Source organism: Dromaius novaehollandiae, chromosome Z (assembly GCF_036370855.1).
Source record: "Dromaius novaehollandiae isolate bDroNov1 chromosome Z, bDroNov1.hap1, whole genome shotgun sequence".
Lineage (NCBI taxonomy): Eukaryota > Metazoa > Chordata > Aves > Casuariiformes > Dromaiidae > Dromaius > Dromaius novaehollandiae.
This window is the reverse complement of record NC_088132.1, coordinates 71,154,172-71,168,316: the sequence shown is the minus strand read 5'-3', so window position 1 is coordinate 71,168,316 and position 14,145 is coordinate 71,154,172.

Genomic DNA, 14,145 nt, shown 5'->3' with positions numbered 1-14,145 from the left:
CATATTTCAATAAGCAAGACACTGCAGGCTGACCTAATTTGATCTGAGCAGGTTACGCTTCTAAAACACTCACAAATACAAACTGACCTAATTTAGATCATGCGTTACTGTGGTTAAATAGTCCTTGCATTAAATCAATTGCCAAGCTCATGTAAAAGTAAAGGGGTTTGGAAACTTTTCAAAAAGCCAGAAGAAATGAAACAAATGTCTCAGTAACTGTTGTAGCAACAGTGACTCAGATATAATCATTTACATATTTGAACTGAGCACAACGTGCTTTCAACACTTTATTTCTCCATTACTTTTAATCAACATTTGAAACAGCCTCAGGAGATTCCATATCAGTTCATGTTTTTTCCTACTCTCTGAAAAGATGGCAAGGACATCCTTCATCAGACCATTTCAGTGCTGGACAACATCTCTGCCATCTTTCAAGTGGGGCTTTCAAATGCGGAGTTGACAGCATTAGTTAGGAACTGATTTTTTTTTTTTCCTGCATAGCTTCTTGCTTCCATGCAGTCACAGTGGGTAGTTTTTCAGTTCTCTCTCTATTTCTTCAGTGGTCCTGTAACTTACTCCGGAGGACTGGAATGAATCCAAAGTTAGGAAGGAAGGAGATCTCTGGGAGTGTCATATAAGGTATTTGGTAGGCACTGAGACCCACTCCCAGTCACTAGAAAGATTCTCAGGCTACTTCTAGGTCACTAAAAAAAGATGATCAAAGACTATCCTCCTGCCCTGGTACTAAGTCCAGACTGGCTCACATCCACGCTGCTTAGGATTAATCCCTTAAGAGCATAGTGGTTGCATCCATACTACATCACACTTGGACCTTAGTCTGTTCCATGAGTCATATGATGCCCCCGGCCCTACTTATTATTTTCTGGGTGTTTTTTCAGTTCAAAGTGGGGACTGTGTGACAGCCTATCAAAACAGTGTTTCTAGAGCATGAACTTGAATATGTGTGTTGCAATACTCACAGGTAAGGCATGAGAGCATGAAGTGGTGTTTGAGGAGGCAATAACCAGTGAAATAACATTGGAGTTCTGTGGAGGGTGGACAGAATCAAAACTATTACAATCCCATTCATACTTAAACATCATTTTGGCATTGTCTCTGAAGTGAACTGTATACAGACTTTGTATTAGAGAGCGATAGTTGGAATGGTCCTAAACAGAGCCAGGCGTTAGCTAACAATTCAGTAGTTTGACAGGTCTGGGATACCGTGCTCAAGCTCTCATCCTGGGCTTCTTTCAGGTAGCAGTATAAAAAATATCCTCTTTGACTTGAACAGACTAAGATGTATTTTTTTTAGCTACGTGGTATTGATCTCAATAGCATTAGGAACAGTCATTCAGAGCACTGATCTTCAAACAGGTATCTTCTAGTTGAGTCACGTTTCTCTAGGACAGGAGAGTAGAGACATACTACTGACTTTGGGTTCTTGTTTAGGAAAATCTTGGTCAAAATTTAATGCAATGATAGATCAGTTTTGAAGGATCCATATAGATTATTGTCTGTTCTTTTTAAGAAAGCACAAGCCCATTAGATTTTCCTGTGTAGCACACTTGGAAGAAGAAATACCTATTACCTCCTTCAACTGTAGGCAAACCAGATTAGATAAGTTCATACACTTAGTTTGAGTAACCTGTAAACTCAAGCTGCCAATTTTCAGCATTGTTTGGAAGACTTCATGAGACATAAATTCAGGGCTGAGAAAACTATAAAATAAGACAAACAATTGAGTTTAATTCGACATCCTAGAACTGAGGTCCATATTCCAGCCATTTTTAAATTCTAGGCAAACCAAACCTAACTAAGGATTGCAACCACTGTCATTGCTTAGAAATCTAAAACCAGCTAATTCCATCCTCATGCCATCTTCTCCAATTTATGAGCAGCTCCTACCCTTTTCCCCTCTAGACACTTGTAGAGTTATTATCATTTATTTGGAGATAAATAAAGATATTTGATAAATAAGAAATTTGATAAAATAAGATTATTCTTCTGATAAGAACTGTGGTGTTCTCATCAATTTCAAATCAACTTTTAAGAATAGCCCAAGTTTGTATCCAGAGACTGAAAGTAGAACCCAAGGGTTCCAGTTTAGAAATCTGACAGTTTGTGTTTTCATGTGCTTTCTTTCATTTGTATTATATATCTTAAAGATAACAACAAAAGCACGTAAACTGTTTAAAAACTAAGGATACTGAAGAGAATCCTTTCCTTTTCCTTCCTTCCCTTTTGTTTCCCTTCCTTCCCTTTCCTTTCTCTTCCTTCCCTTCCCTTTCCCTTCTTTCTCTTCCCTTCCCTGAGACTTTTCACCTTGCCAAGCATCAGCTTTTTCCATTTTCATCTGTGACCAATGAAACTCCTTCAAAAGACAGAGATTTCTCTTTTTATGCAATTAAGTAACTGTAGAGTGCTGATCTATGAGAAACATACAGACCACAATCATTCATTCCCAACATGTACAACCAGCAGCAGGTTGCCTGCATGCTAGTGGCTCATTAGATGAAACAGTTTTAACACATAAACCACAGGCAAAAGTGTCACGTCACACCCACACCTTAGTGAACCACTTGCACCTCTTTAGGGTAGCCAAAAATCGACATTGGTCAATGTTTTTTCAAAAGTGCCTTTGTTTATTTTTACACGACAAAACAGTCTGTCAGGTGATCAGTTTAAAAGAACTGGAACAAAACATGGTAAAATGAATTTCTGTATCTCTTTGAAGATAGGAAACCCTATATAAGAGATGTTAAGTTTTAACGAGGTAATGAACTGGAGCTTGTCACCTGAAAAGCTGTTGTAGACTGTTTTCAGATGTAGTAAATTCCTGCAGCTCATTTGAAGAGACTAGAGTTTTGTGGTTTTACAGCAGATGAAAGGCTTTCAGAATAAACTGCATGATAAACATCATTACCAAAGCTCTTGAATCTATCAGTATATGTAGTTATTGAAATTATTATTACAAATGAATTATCAAACAAATTTAGCCCCTTTCATCTTTGCCAGTCATGCACAAACTGATCCAATGACCTGGAAATGTACTTGTGATTCATAAACTTCATTTAGACTTTGGATTAACAGTTTTCAGTTTCTGTGTATCAATCCTATGCATTTTTAATAATTTCATGGATAAGTTGCAGGAATCAAACCATTCCTGTTTACATAAGAAGATAAAATGGGAGGCAGATAAGTAACAGGTATTCTGGTTCATACATTAATAGTCCTCTTGACATCCAAAACCGCATGTTTGCAGGAAATAAACTAAAAAGCAATTTTCAAACTTTTATTTAAATCAGCTATTACTCCTACAACTAGTTTTTAATAAAATATGAGAGGCAGAAAGCTAAATGGAACAGCTGCTGAAAGCTAGCTTTGCCTCACTGAAGTCTATGACAAATTCCTGCTGGTGCAAGAAGCTCACTGCAATGTTCAACTAGCTCTGAATATATGAAGCAACATTTATGTACCTAATAATCACTAATAATCACTTTGATCACTAGTATCAAATCTGCTTCCGTTTCCAAAAATCTCTGCTCTGAGGCTTTCTAGCTTAACTGAAAAACTGGTTCAAACCAGTTAAGCCAGTTTAACGCTCCATAGTCCCCGATGCTGATATGGTCTATGCTGATAGCTATAGCTCCAGCCCCCTGCTTTATCAGCTGAGAATTCTTATCTCGAAACAAAGTTTCAGGTGTGCAGAGTAAATTACGTGTTTACAATTTTTGTATTCCTAAGAGTATTTAAATATTATTGAGAACTATAAAACTTTTCAAGCTACAAGGACAGACTCTGCTGTGTAAACAGGAAAACAGTTTTTTGATAGCTTCCTAGCTGAATACCATTTTCTTTTCTGTATGTGCCTACGAGTGAATTGTCAGGAAACATTCAGATTCTGCGTGTGTTTGTTAAAATACCACTTCTGCGACGGTGTAAACCACTGTTAGATAGCAAACATGCTTGGGATAGATTCAACATACCTACACAGGACCAAAAGCTGCATGTTTGTGGCAAAGGCAGAATACGCACGTGTCCTGTTCAGATGCACAGTAAGTTTCCCACGGTACATCCCTTGCTGCTGTGCACAGCTACACAGCTAAAATACAGATTCCGCATCATCGTTTGAAAAGAGTGAGCAATTTTAAAGAAAGTAAAGTGAAGCTGAGATAAGAATGCAAATTATATTTTCTTGAGATTAAGAAGAAATCATATTTTCAGTACAGGCTTTCTGTGGTTTCAACAAGGAGCAGAAATGAAAGGTTTTTTTTTTACTGTAGTTATTACTAAGTATAAAATCATGCTCCATGATGTACTAATTGTGGAAGAATAGATGGGTAAAATCCTGGCTTTCTCAAAATCAGTTTTACAACTCCCATTTCTTCACTAAAAATGGGTGTTCATTTATCTAGAGCTTTCAGCTACTAGTTACTGCTAATGAGGTTGCTTTCATTACGTCTCTAGTAGGGCAGAAGTACAAACACTTCAAACCATGCAGTTCTGGTCAATAGTTGTACTCTCCCCATTCTGCTTTCCTAACCAATGATGTTCAGTGTCAATCAAATCCGCTTGCAAAATTCTGACCCTTTTCAGGTTTTCCTAAATTTGATGATTTATCACTACAGTGTAGTGATTTTGTCCACTACAAGGAAGTAGACAGAACAGGGGTCAGGATGGTGGATTCCTGGCAGGATTCACAGTTCACATTGCTGAGTGAATTTCCTCTCTGGGAAATGAAGCTAGTATTTACTTATCTTAAAAATTAAGATTTATGGGTTATATTATCAATAGCCCAAACTGAATGTGGTGAAATGGCACAATTCCATTTACTTTGCTGGTACAAAGTGTGTTTGTGATGGTGTCTACATCTTCTTTGCTATGGGGTTGAAGGTAACTGCAATATGAATAGGGAACCTGTGCAGCCAAACTACACTGGAAAGGGTGATGCTGATGTGGTATGACTGCAATGTCCTTTGTACCCTGTACGCCCCTAAAGCCATACTTCAGCCATGTTAACACTTGAAGTGAATGTCCGTTTCTATCGCCTATCCCTTTTGACTTCCGTGTAGAACGAAATCAGTACTCCTAAGTCCTGAATAAGTCAACATAAAACCACTCGCAATTCTGGGCATTACCCCAGAACGTTATACATACAGTTTCCTGTAATTGCTAAATGGCAATCCGCAGTAATCAATAAAACTGCCACATGTAACCCAGTAGTAAAGGGGCTGTAAAATAGGAGGAATGTTATCTAGAGCAACAGCCTTGTAACTACTATTTTGTGCAAGAAACTATGGATGGTCTTTTCCAAAATAGTTCTTCACAGTCAGGGGTAGAATTATGTTTTTAGGTACCCAAATATATAGTCAAACATTTAGAAGCAATGAGCACCTTCCAACAGATCAATGCAGGTTGTTGAACAGCTGTGAAGAAGAAGCCAATAATTAGGTAACAAAAGGGTCATGATGGAATTTTCAGAAGCTTCCCAGTGGCTGAGAAGTACAAACATCATTGCAATGAGATTTTTTCCTCCCCATTTGCTTCAGGACTTTTGAAGATCTTTTCCTAGAGTGAAAGCTAAATTGGATGATTCCATTTCAAAAAATTCTGGTCTACGATAATCTGAAAGCTGAGAAATTTAAAACTTATAGCTAAGAAAGTGCAAAGTTATGATTCCAGTGATATTTGTAATGCAACTCTCTTGTCTGTGCAAGGCCCTCTTCACATCTATGTACAAAAATGATGAATGGTTTAGCATGCAAAAGAAGATGTTAGTGGGAGAAGCAAATAAGCAAAGCATTGGCAAGCACAAAAAAACCCTGATATTATAAATGTGATTAAGTTTGCATACAGAATTATAATGCTACACTGTACACATTAACGTAATCATCTGATCCATTAAACAGTATATCTGCGACTGTGGAGAATCTCACTGTACGCTCTTGTTTTTCAGTGCTTATAACATCCAGCAGTTAATGTTAGCTGGGTGGAACAGCTTGCGGTCTCTGTTGCTGCATGTCACTTCAGTGCCTGGCTCTTCCCAATCTTCATAGAGCAGGAACCTGCTACCCTTGAAGTCCCGCAAGATGCAGACTATTTCTCTTGCCGCACTGGCTCGGCTCATCTTGCCAGTTGTATTGTGGCAAGGGGAGAGTGGAGGTCCCAAACCTTCAAATCTGCCCAGTTAATCATTGCTGTCTCCTTGAGAAAAGAAGTAGGAGCTTCATGAATTCTCCTTTCTACCTGGTAATTTCCTGGGGTCAAATCCTTGGACACTACCTACCAGTACCATCATCCCACCTAGATGTACCTGGTAAGAGCCCCTCTTTTGTTTTCTGCCGCACTTGCACTTAGTTTCTTACTGGGAACTTTCCTAGCTGAATCTCAGGTTGCAACAAAAATGCATCTCAGCAGCTGGTGTCTGTTGTGGTTTGTTTTTTTCTCCTTGGCTGCTCAATTTTTTAATTTTTGTTTCCCTCTTTCTTTTTTCTTTTTTTTTTTCAAGCCGAGGTGGTGCAGTGCAGGTTTACAAAATGTTCTGGCTGTGAACATAAACGCTTTGAAGCCAATGGCTCCTGCGGCAGCTCTATCTGAGCTGCGCTGAAGCCAGGTTTGCAGTGTTTGCCTTGAAAAGTGAAACCAGGTGTTTTCACATTTTGTTACAAACTCCACCTCAGGCCAAGGTCACCGAAAGGTTGGCCAGCCTCCATAACCTGTAGGCAATCTTATGCTTATTATTTTTCATGAACGTTGCTCCGCTTTCATATGAGCCTTGGCACAGGTTCATATAACTGAGATCGATTTATGGCTTGGCATTGATATCTCTCCTTCATTTGGACTTTTAAAGCAACACTCTCTGCATATAACCCACTGCGGAGCAAAAGCAAAGATAAAAATTGTGCCTTACATAGGAAACCCACTGATATCCCAATAGTTCCAAACAGTAGTAGGTACTGTTAATCCACACACATGATAATAAGCAGCAGCATATACTTAACTTCCCTGCATGTATTTTAGTGGAGAGAAATCAGCTATGGGTAAGAGCAAAGAACCCTGTGCTAGGGAGAGGGCAAGAAGGGAGCTGCTGCAAAAGAGGAGAAGGAAGGGAAACAGCCCGCCCTGGCTGAAGAACTGCAGGTAGTCAGCTCCTCCTGCAGTGGATGAGCTGTGGTGACTGCAAAGAGCTTTTGTAAGTGGAGCTTGTGTTGTTCTGCAAGGTGAATAGCAACACAAAAGCTCCCTGTTGGCCTCCGCTACACCTACAGCAAGGAAAAAGCCTTGTAATGCTGTAGGTGAGGTCACTCCCAAAATTACAAGAAGGCATGACTTGGGGGCAGCAAGTGCTGCATCATGCCTACATCCAAATGCCAAAAACCAATGAGTCCTTTTGTCTTTTTTCTGTGGGACATTGATTCTTGTTTATTTGACGCTCACATTGCACACCAGCAAATTCCTCCCAAAGAATCATGCTGGTCATTCAAGAGGGCGTAAGAAAGGTGAGCCCTCTCCATGCAGGTTGCCTTGTCCTGCTTTTGCTACCCCTGCAGGCACAGGGCTGCCTCTCCCCATGAACTATGATTTCTCGCCCTCCTTTTGCTTTTGCTGTTCTACTCCCTCCGCTTAGGCAACATGTCTGTGAAACCATAATCTTCAAATCAGAAATGAGCCTTCAGCAGAAGTCTCCTTGGAGTTATGCAGAGCAGAATAATGACCCTTACTTGGTTCATCAGAAACACTTCAGTTAATATATTCCATAATGACATTTAGGGGGTTTTATGTTCATTCAGCCCAGGGCTCTGCGCAGGAACTGCGTAGTTAACTGCAGCTTGTGCACAAGTCATGCGAGCAAGGTGTGTAACAGCCCTATTAAATGAAGCAAATGGAGTCTCAGCTGGACATGGCTGGAATACGTGTGCTCAGTGGCAGCCTTATATTCCCAGAAGTCAGCCTTTTCTATATCATCTGGAAAATGTTTGTGATGATCCCAATTATTGGATAAAGGTCTGAGCTCAGGAAAGCAAAGACTCCAAAATGGAGTTAGGATTTAATTCAGCAGGAGATAGCGGTAGATGCAGCAGTTAAAGCAACCATTACGATGCAGAACGTATAAGCGTAAGAATATGGAGAAGTGCACCTGACGATATCTCTGCATACAGAGATTAGTGAGAGCGTTATGAGATGATTGTGTCTGGTTGTGAGCACTTCAGAGAGAAAGCTGAAGGAAAACTTGATGTCAGGGAGACCTATCTTACAGAAAGAATTTTAAATCCTTAGATTTAATTTACTTGGTCAAGAACATGATAAACAGATAATTTCATGGTGGACTACGATCATTCGCATGGGAAAGGATTTCTGATAATATTCAGATCTTCATTTTTATAAACAAAAGCAGACAAGATCCACTCACTGGAAGTCGGATTTATACAAATTTCCATGTATATCCTGAACAATGAGGACAGCTCACACTAGGGGTGCAGTAATTTCTCCACCAGTTCAAATATTTGGAAGAAGACCAAATGTAATAACTCAGGCATCAAATATAAGCCTGATAAGGAGAATACAGGGTGATGTTCTTTGGACAGTGTTGTACTGCAGGGCAGACCGCATTGCCGTAACAGTCTGTTCCGCCTAAAAAAGCCTTCAGTTATGTCTACCGTGCACAGTGCAGCAGAGGTTAGAGAGACCTCAGATAGATCTAAAAGAGTGAAGGTGAACTGCAATGGTGATATAGTTGTGTTGACACAGAGCTCCACCTAAGCTCACTTCTCATCGCAGTAAATTAGGTAGGTCAGAACAGTATGCTAAACATGCTCTGCAGCTTCTAGTTTTCATAACTACAGTTTCATATTGAACTGTGCACTGAGAATATTGCTGGGCCAGAAGATTCAACTCTCCTATTATATCCCAGCTCAGGAGCAGGAAAGCTCAGCACATGTAGGAGTAGTTTTATTGACTGTGCCCTTCAGCCACTTGTCCACTTCATCCAGGATGAAATTCTCACTGAATCTGATTATCCTCTTTCTTGTATCTGTATTGCTGTGGTATATTTCCCTATATTTAATTAGTCTTTTTGCTGATTTACTTCAATATAAAGGAGAGGTGAGCTGGATAGGCTGGTTAATCCCATATTCTTAAACATTAGGAAGTACACTGCTACAACCGTTCTTTAAAAAGAATTGACATGGAAAGAAAATAATGGTGTCCAACAGTCTTCTGTTGTGCCTTGTAGTCCAACTCTACCTTTCACATGAAGCTTTTTATTGACTAGGCAATGTGTTCTAGATTTCAGTCCTATGTCATCTATCTTTTTACATTCCTTTTTTTTAACAATTTTTTATACAGACACATTTAATCTCTAGAGAAGGAAAGGCTACTCTTACACCCTGGTCCTGGTGCACCAGCAAGGAAGACTGTTTGCCAGCGCAGCTGAGCATGGCCTAAGGGAAACGTCAGGAGCATGAAGTGAGGCAGGGAGTGAGGGACGGCAGGAATGAGAGCATGAGCTAGTGAACGGGGTATTTGCAGCAGGAATATGGGCTAGAAGAACCTCTTGGCATAAAAATACAGATAGCAGCAGACCTTTATTGGGATGAAAAGAAAGGAACATTTCCAAGGGCCGTAGAGTGAATGGTGGAATCCGTGGAAGATGGCTGGGCTGAGAGCAAGCCTGGAGGAAGGTCTTGTGTTACTCTGGAGAATACCTGATATTTGATGGAGTTTCTCCATTTCGAAATGTGAAAAATGTGAAATGTGAAACCACCTGTGGGTGGTTTTAAAATGCTCACTGTAATGAAAAGAGGTCAACAAATCTGCCTCACATATCTGCCAGTTGGGGTCACATCACAAATCACTTATGTCCCTCTGCAATTAGTGCCTTAACTGCGTATTTCTTCATGTCTCTAAGGAGGCTTATTGAACGGAGAGAAAATGTGCAATTCTTTTTTCCTGTTACAGAGATTTCCCCACCCCTACCCTAATATTTACTGTGGAGGATAATCTTTCTGGTTAATCACATATATTTTCCTGTGGTTTTCTGACATGCAGTGTCTAAATTTAATGATACCTCAGACATGACTTCTATTTAAATTATTGAGCTAACATAGATGTAATATATTTTGGAGAGATAAACATCTCAGAGCACAGAATTCGTGCCAAACCAAATCACATCTGGGTTACTTAAATTATACAGATTTTTGTCACCTTTCATAATGTCTGTTTAGAATATATTTTCTTATGTTGCAATTTTATTTTCCTGTCTGTCTCTGTCAGTTCTTCTACTTCTAATCACCAAGAAAGCATTTTTAAAAATATACTTAAATTTCAACAAATTTAAATAAATGTAAGTTATTACTCTCTTTTGTGACCTTTTATTATCTATTGTTTATCTAGCCCTCATTTTTGTAAACATTTTAAGTAGTTCTTTTAAATTATTTCCCTAAAAATGTTTTAATGCGTTCAGCTGGATTAAACTGTGTTCATTGATGCTCATTTTAAACAATAAATTCTGTTATTCCTATGGCTAAAAATCAGCATGGCTGCATCTGGTTTTTAATGCTGTTCATTAATCCACTGGAAGACTGATACGTACCAAGATCTGCAACTATAAGGTAAAGGAACACCAATATTTAAGGTTGCCTTCAGGCAGCTCGATCCTCCTGAATTGCCACGTGAGTCCCTCTGAGATGGGTGCATGTCTCAGGCTAATTTCAGGACCTATCTTCTAAATAGCAGATAAAGCCTCTGAATCTGCTTCTGCAAAGGAAACGAGGCAGACGTAGAGGCAGAGGCAGAGTGCATCAGTCAGGGCAGAAAGAGAAAGGCAGAAATCCCCTAGCATTTCCTCTTGTTAAAAGGTTTGTGTTGTGAATGAATGTTCATCACATCTGTCTCTCATCTGCCTCGTCAGTGACAGGTCTTTGCTCATAAAGGATAGATATTTAGCCTTCAAATTCTGACTTATCCTAGCTGTTTCTTCAGGCCCTGGGTGTTCTGGCCCCTGCTGCACACTGATTTTTCAGGACCTACTGTCAGCACTCCTTTTTTTCTGCCTAAAGTTTCAACTTCCACTTTTGTCCACTTTCAGAATTGCTCTAGCTATTAACAAAAATAGCAAGTACTGATAGTGCTTACACACAGTAATATGTCCAGGCAGATGTGGAGTTTGGCAAAGCCCCACATCCGAATACAGCTGCATCCAGTCAGGCTAGCCAAGCTGCATCCAGCCAGGTCAGCCAGCATCCAGTAGCATTATTAAATATAAGAAATACAAATCAGGTTCATCACACTCTTTCCCAGCATGCCAGCCTTAACTATCTCAAGATGATTTTTTTATCAAGAGTTTTTCCTTCAAATTTTCATTTTAGAGGGCCAAGTGATGATACCATTTTTATTCTCTCCTTCCCTTTGTCCTCTTTGATGAAGTGTAATGCTCCCTTTCCACCTGGGACTCAGAAAAGAGTCCAGCTCTGTGTCACAGACTAATCACACATCAGATATGGAGCCTCCTTCATCCCCTTGAATTTTACTTTTGAAGTGGGGTCAGCATGGCAGGAACCCCACGGCTCTCAGTGTAAAAATTCTCTCAGTGTAAAAACCCTCTATGAATCAGCTGACATTTAACCACCATATATGTGTTTTAGGAAGTTATAAGTATGTTCTCTATGATCAAAAGGTGCAAGTGATTCAGCAAGCCCCTGTTCTTGGATGTCCAACTGGGGCCATTTTGACAGAGGCTGATTTTCAAAAGAGAAGTTACTCCTCGCTTTGGAATATTCCCAGAAGCATCAACATACAAAAAACTCAAGCAGAGGTTTCAAGTCATGTTGCCTGTGGTAATACTAACTTGAGGAATTCTGACTCCCACTTGCTCCTGCTCCCACTTCATGCTCCTGGCATGGCAACAAACTGTGAAAGAGCAGCCAGAGGCAAAGCATGAACTCCTTCCGCTCATCTTTCCACCGGAGAGAAGATATATGGAACCAAGTTGTCAGAGCAAGTCAGAGCGGAGATTGTCAGGAAGCGATGAAAAAAATTCTGAATCCCTTTTTTTTGTAAAACTCCTCCTCTTCACAGCTGAAGCTGGCCAGAAGATTTCTGCTTCCCAGCATATCCATAAAAATAAAAATATAAATATAAATTCTATTTCAGTACATATTTAATATATGGTCTAACAAGATTCTGGTTTATTACATGCCTCAACTTCACCAAGCGCTTTTCTAACAAAAAAAAAAAAAAAAAGTTTTCTAGTCTTAGGCACCAATCAGTAGCTGTAACTTACAAATACAGTTATCAGCATCTGGATTTCAAGTGTTTATTGAAATTCCTAAATTCTGTTTTCACAGCTGCATGGACTCCCCCAATTTTTCCTTCTGTCAACAACCTAAAGAAATATCTAAGGTAGATTTTTTTAAAGAGTTTTTAGGGAATTTTTTCTTGAAGCTTTAATTTAATGGGATTTAGAAGCACATTAAAGCTGCACATAAATGTAAATACTGTAGTGAAGGAGGATGGACCTAAATAAGTGTCAAAAAGCTGTCCTGAATCAGCATCCGTGGCCTGTAGAAAGGAAGGAGAATTCTGCTGTCATGTCTTCCAGTCCCCCACGTCTTTGAGCAGCGGTGCCATAGGTGTGCGGCCAGAGGACCTCCCCAGCTTCCACACCTACCCCTCACAACAGGCCCATGGGATACTTTCTCGCAGCCATCCAAACTGACTGTCAAGAGTCAAAAAAAAGAAAAGCAAAAGGAAGAGAGCAGAAAAGGTCAGGCAGGAGGACCAACACTCCTGCTCTGTGACAGAGCAAGGCAGTTTATTAATAAAGCTAAGGAGCAGAGTATGATCAAGGCCTTAGAGAAAGACAAGCCCAACAGTTCCTGTCAAATCTCATCAACATGAGAAAAGTTCCCTCCCAGTCCAAAACTCAATGAGCAGTTTATCCATGAGTATCTGACAAGGACACACCAAATGAGTTCCTAAAAAAAATGAGGACTACTATATCCTTCTAGCACAACTCTTTACATGAGCTCTCTCCAGAGCTTCACAAGGTGAGGAGTTTGGAGGACCTGCTTCACAGGGCTCTCATAGGCTTTGGGATCACTCTGAACTAGCACACTTGAGGAGCATAGCAGGTAGAAGGGTGAGATCTACCCATTTCATCTTTCTAAACGGATACTGATGGCAGTTAAATGATAGCGGTCTAGTTAAATCTAGATTACGTACAGAAGTCTTTTCTGTTTTTTGGAGCCAAAACAGAATCAAAACTGACCTTTGTATACTCAGGGAGATCAAAAACAGGTGGACAAATGAACTGCATAAGAAGCAAACAGAACTACTAACTTGTGAACGACTTGCTTGATTAGTCGTTATCAACATCTGAAATGCAACCGATAATCCATGGGGTGATGGATCCTGTGGGATGGTCAGCAGGAAACACTGAGGAACTGGTACGCTGCAGGTATTGCACATAAAAAACTTGCTTTCCCCAGTTGCAGTGTCAGTAACCTGGACAATGTTCATGGCCAAAAATATAACAGTGGATAGCATGAATCGGAACCTCCAAGCAGAGTTTTGGGATCCAAAGCTAATGAGGGCCAGCAGACCAGGGGAGCACTTGTATCTTTTTGCTGGACCCTCTAAACTCTTCCCTGCTTAAACTGTTAGTCTTAAAGAGGTGAGAGATTTAATTATGGAATTCTTTGAAGTCACTGCCTTAAACTGCACTTTTGATAAACTTATGTATTTACCTGATCTATCATGTTTTTAGAGTTCCTAAGGCAGCCCCAAGTGGCTGGCAAAAGTATGCCTCTGCCCAACATAAAGCTCAAATTTAGGAAAATTTCTTTTGTGTACTCCTGAATTAGGAGACAGATTCAGTGCAAACCTATAGCAAACAAAGAATAATCCAGTCTCCTTTCGACCGCTTCTGGGTACCAGCACTTCAGCTGTTCTAAGATTTGAACTCTCACAAATCTGATTTCCTATCTGCAGGACATTAGAGAGGCAACAAGGTGAGACTGACAGACCCAAATACTTCTTAGAGAACAAGCAGCTTTTGAAACAGAGCCCCAGAAGTAAAACAAAATGTACTTTTGCTTCAGGGTTTTTCTGTATACAATTTTTTTTCTTTTCATTGTGGTCCCT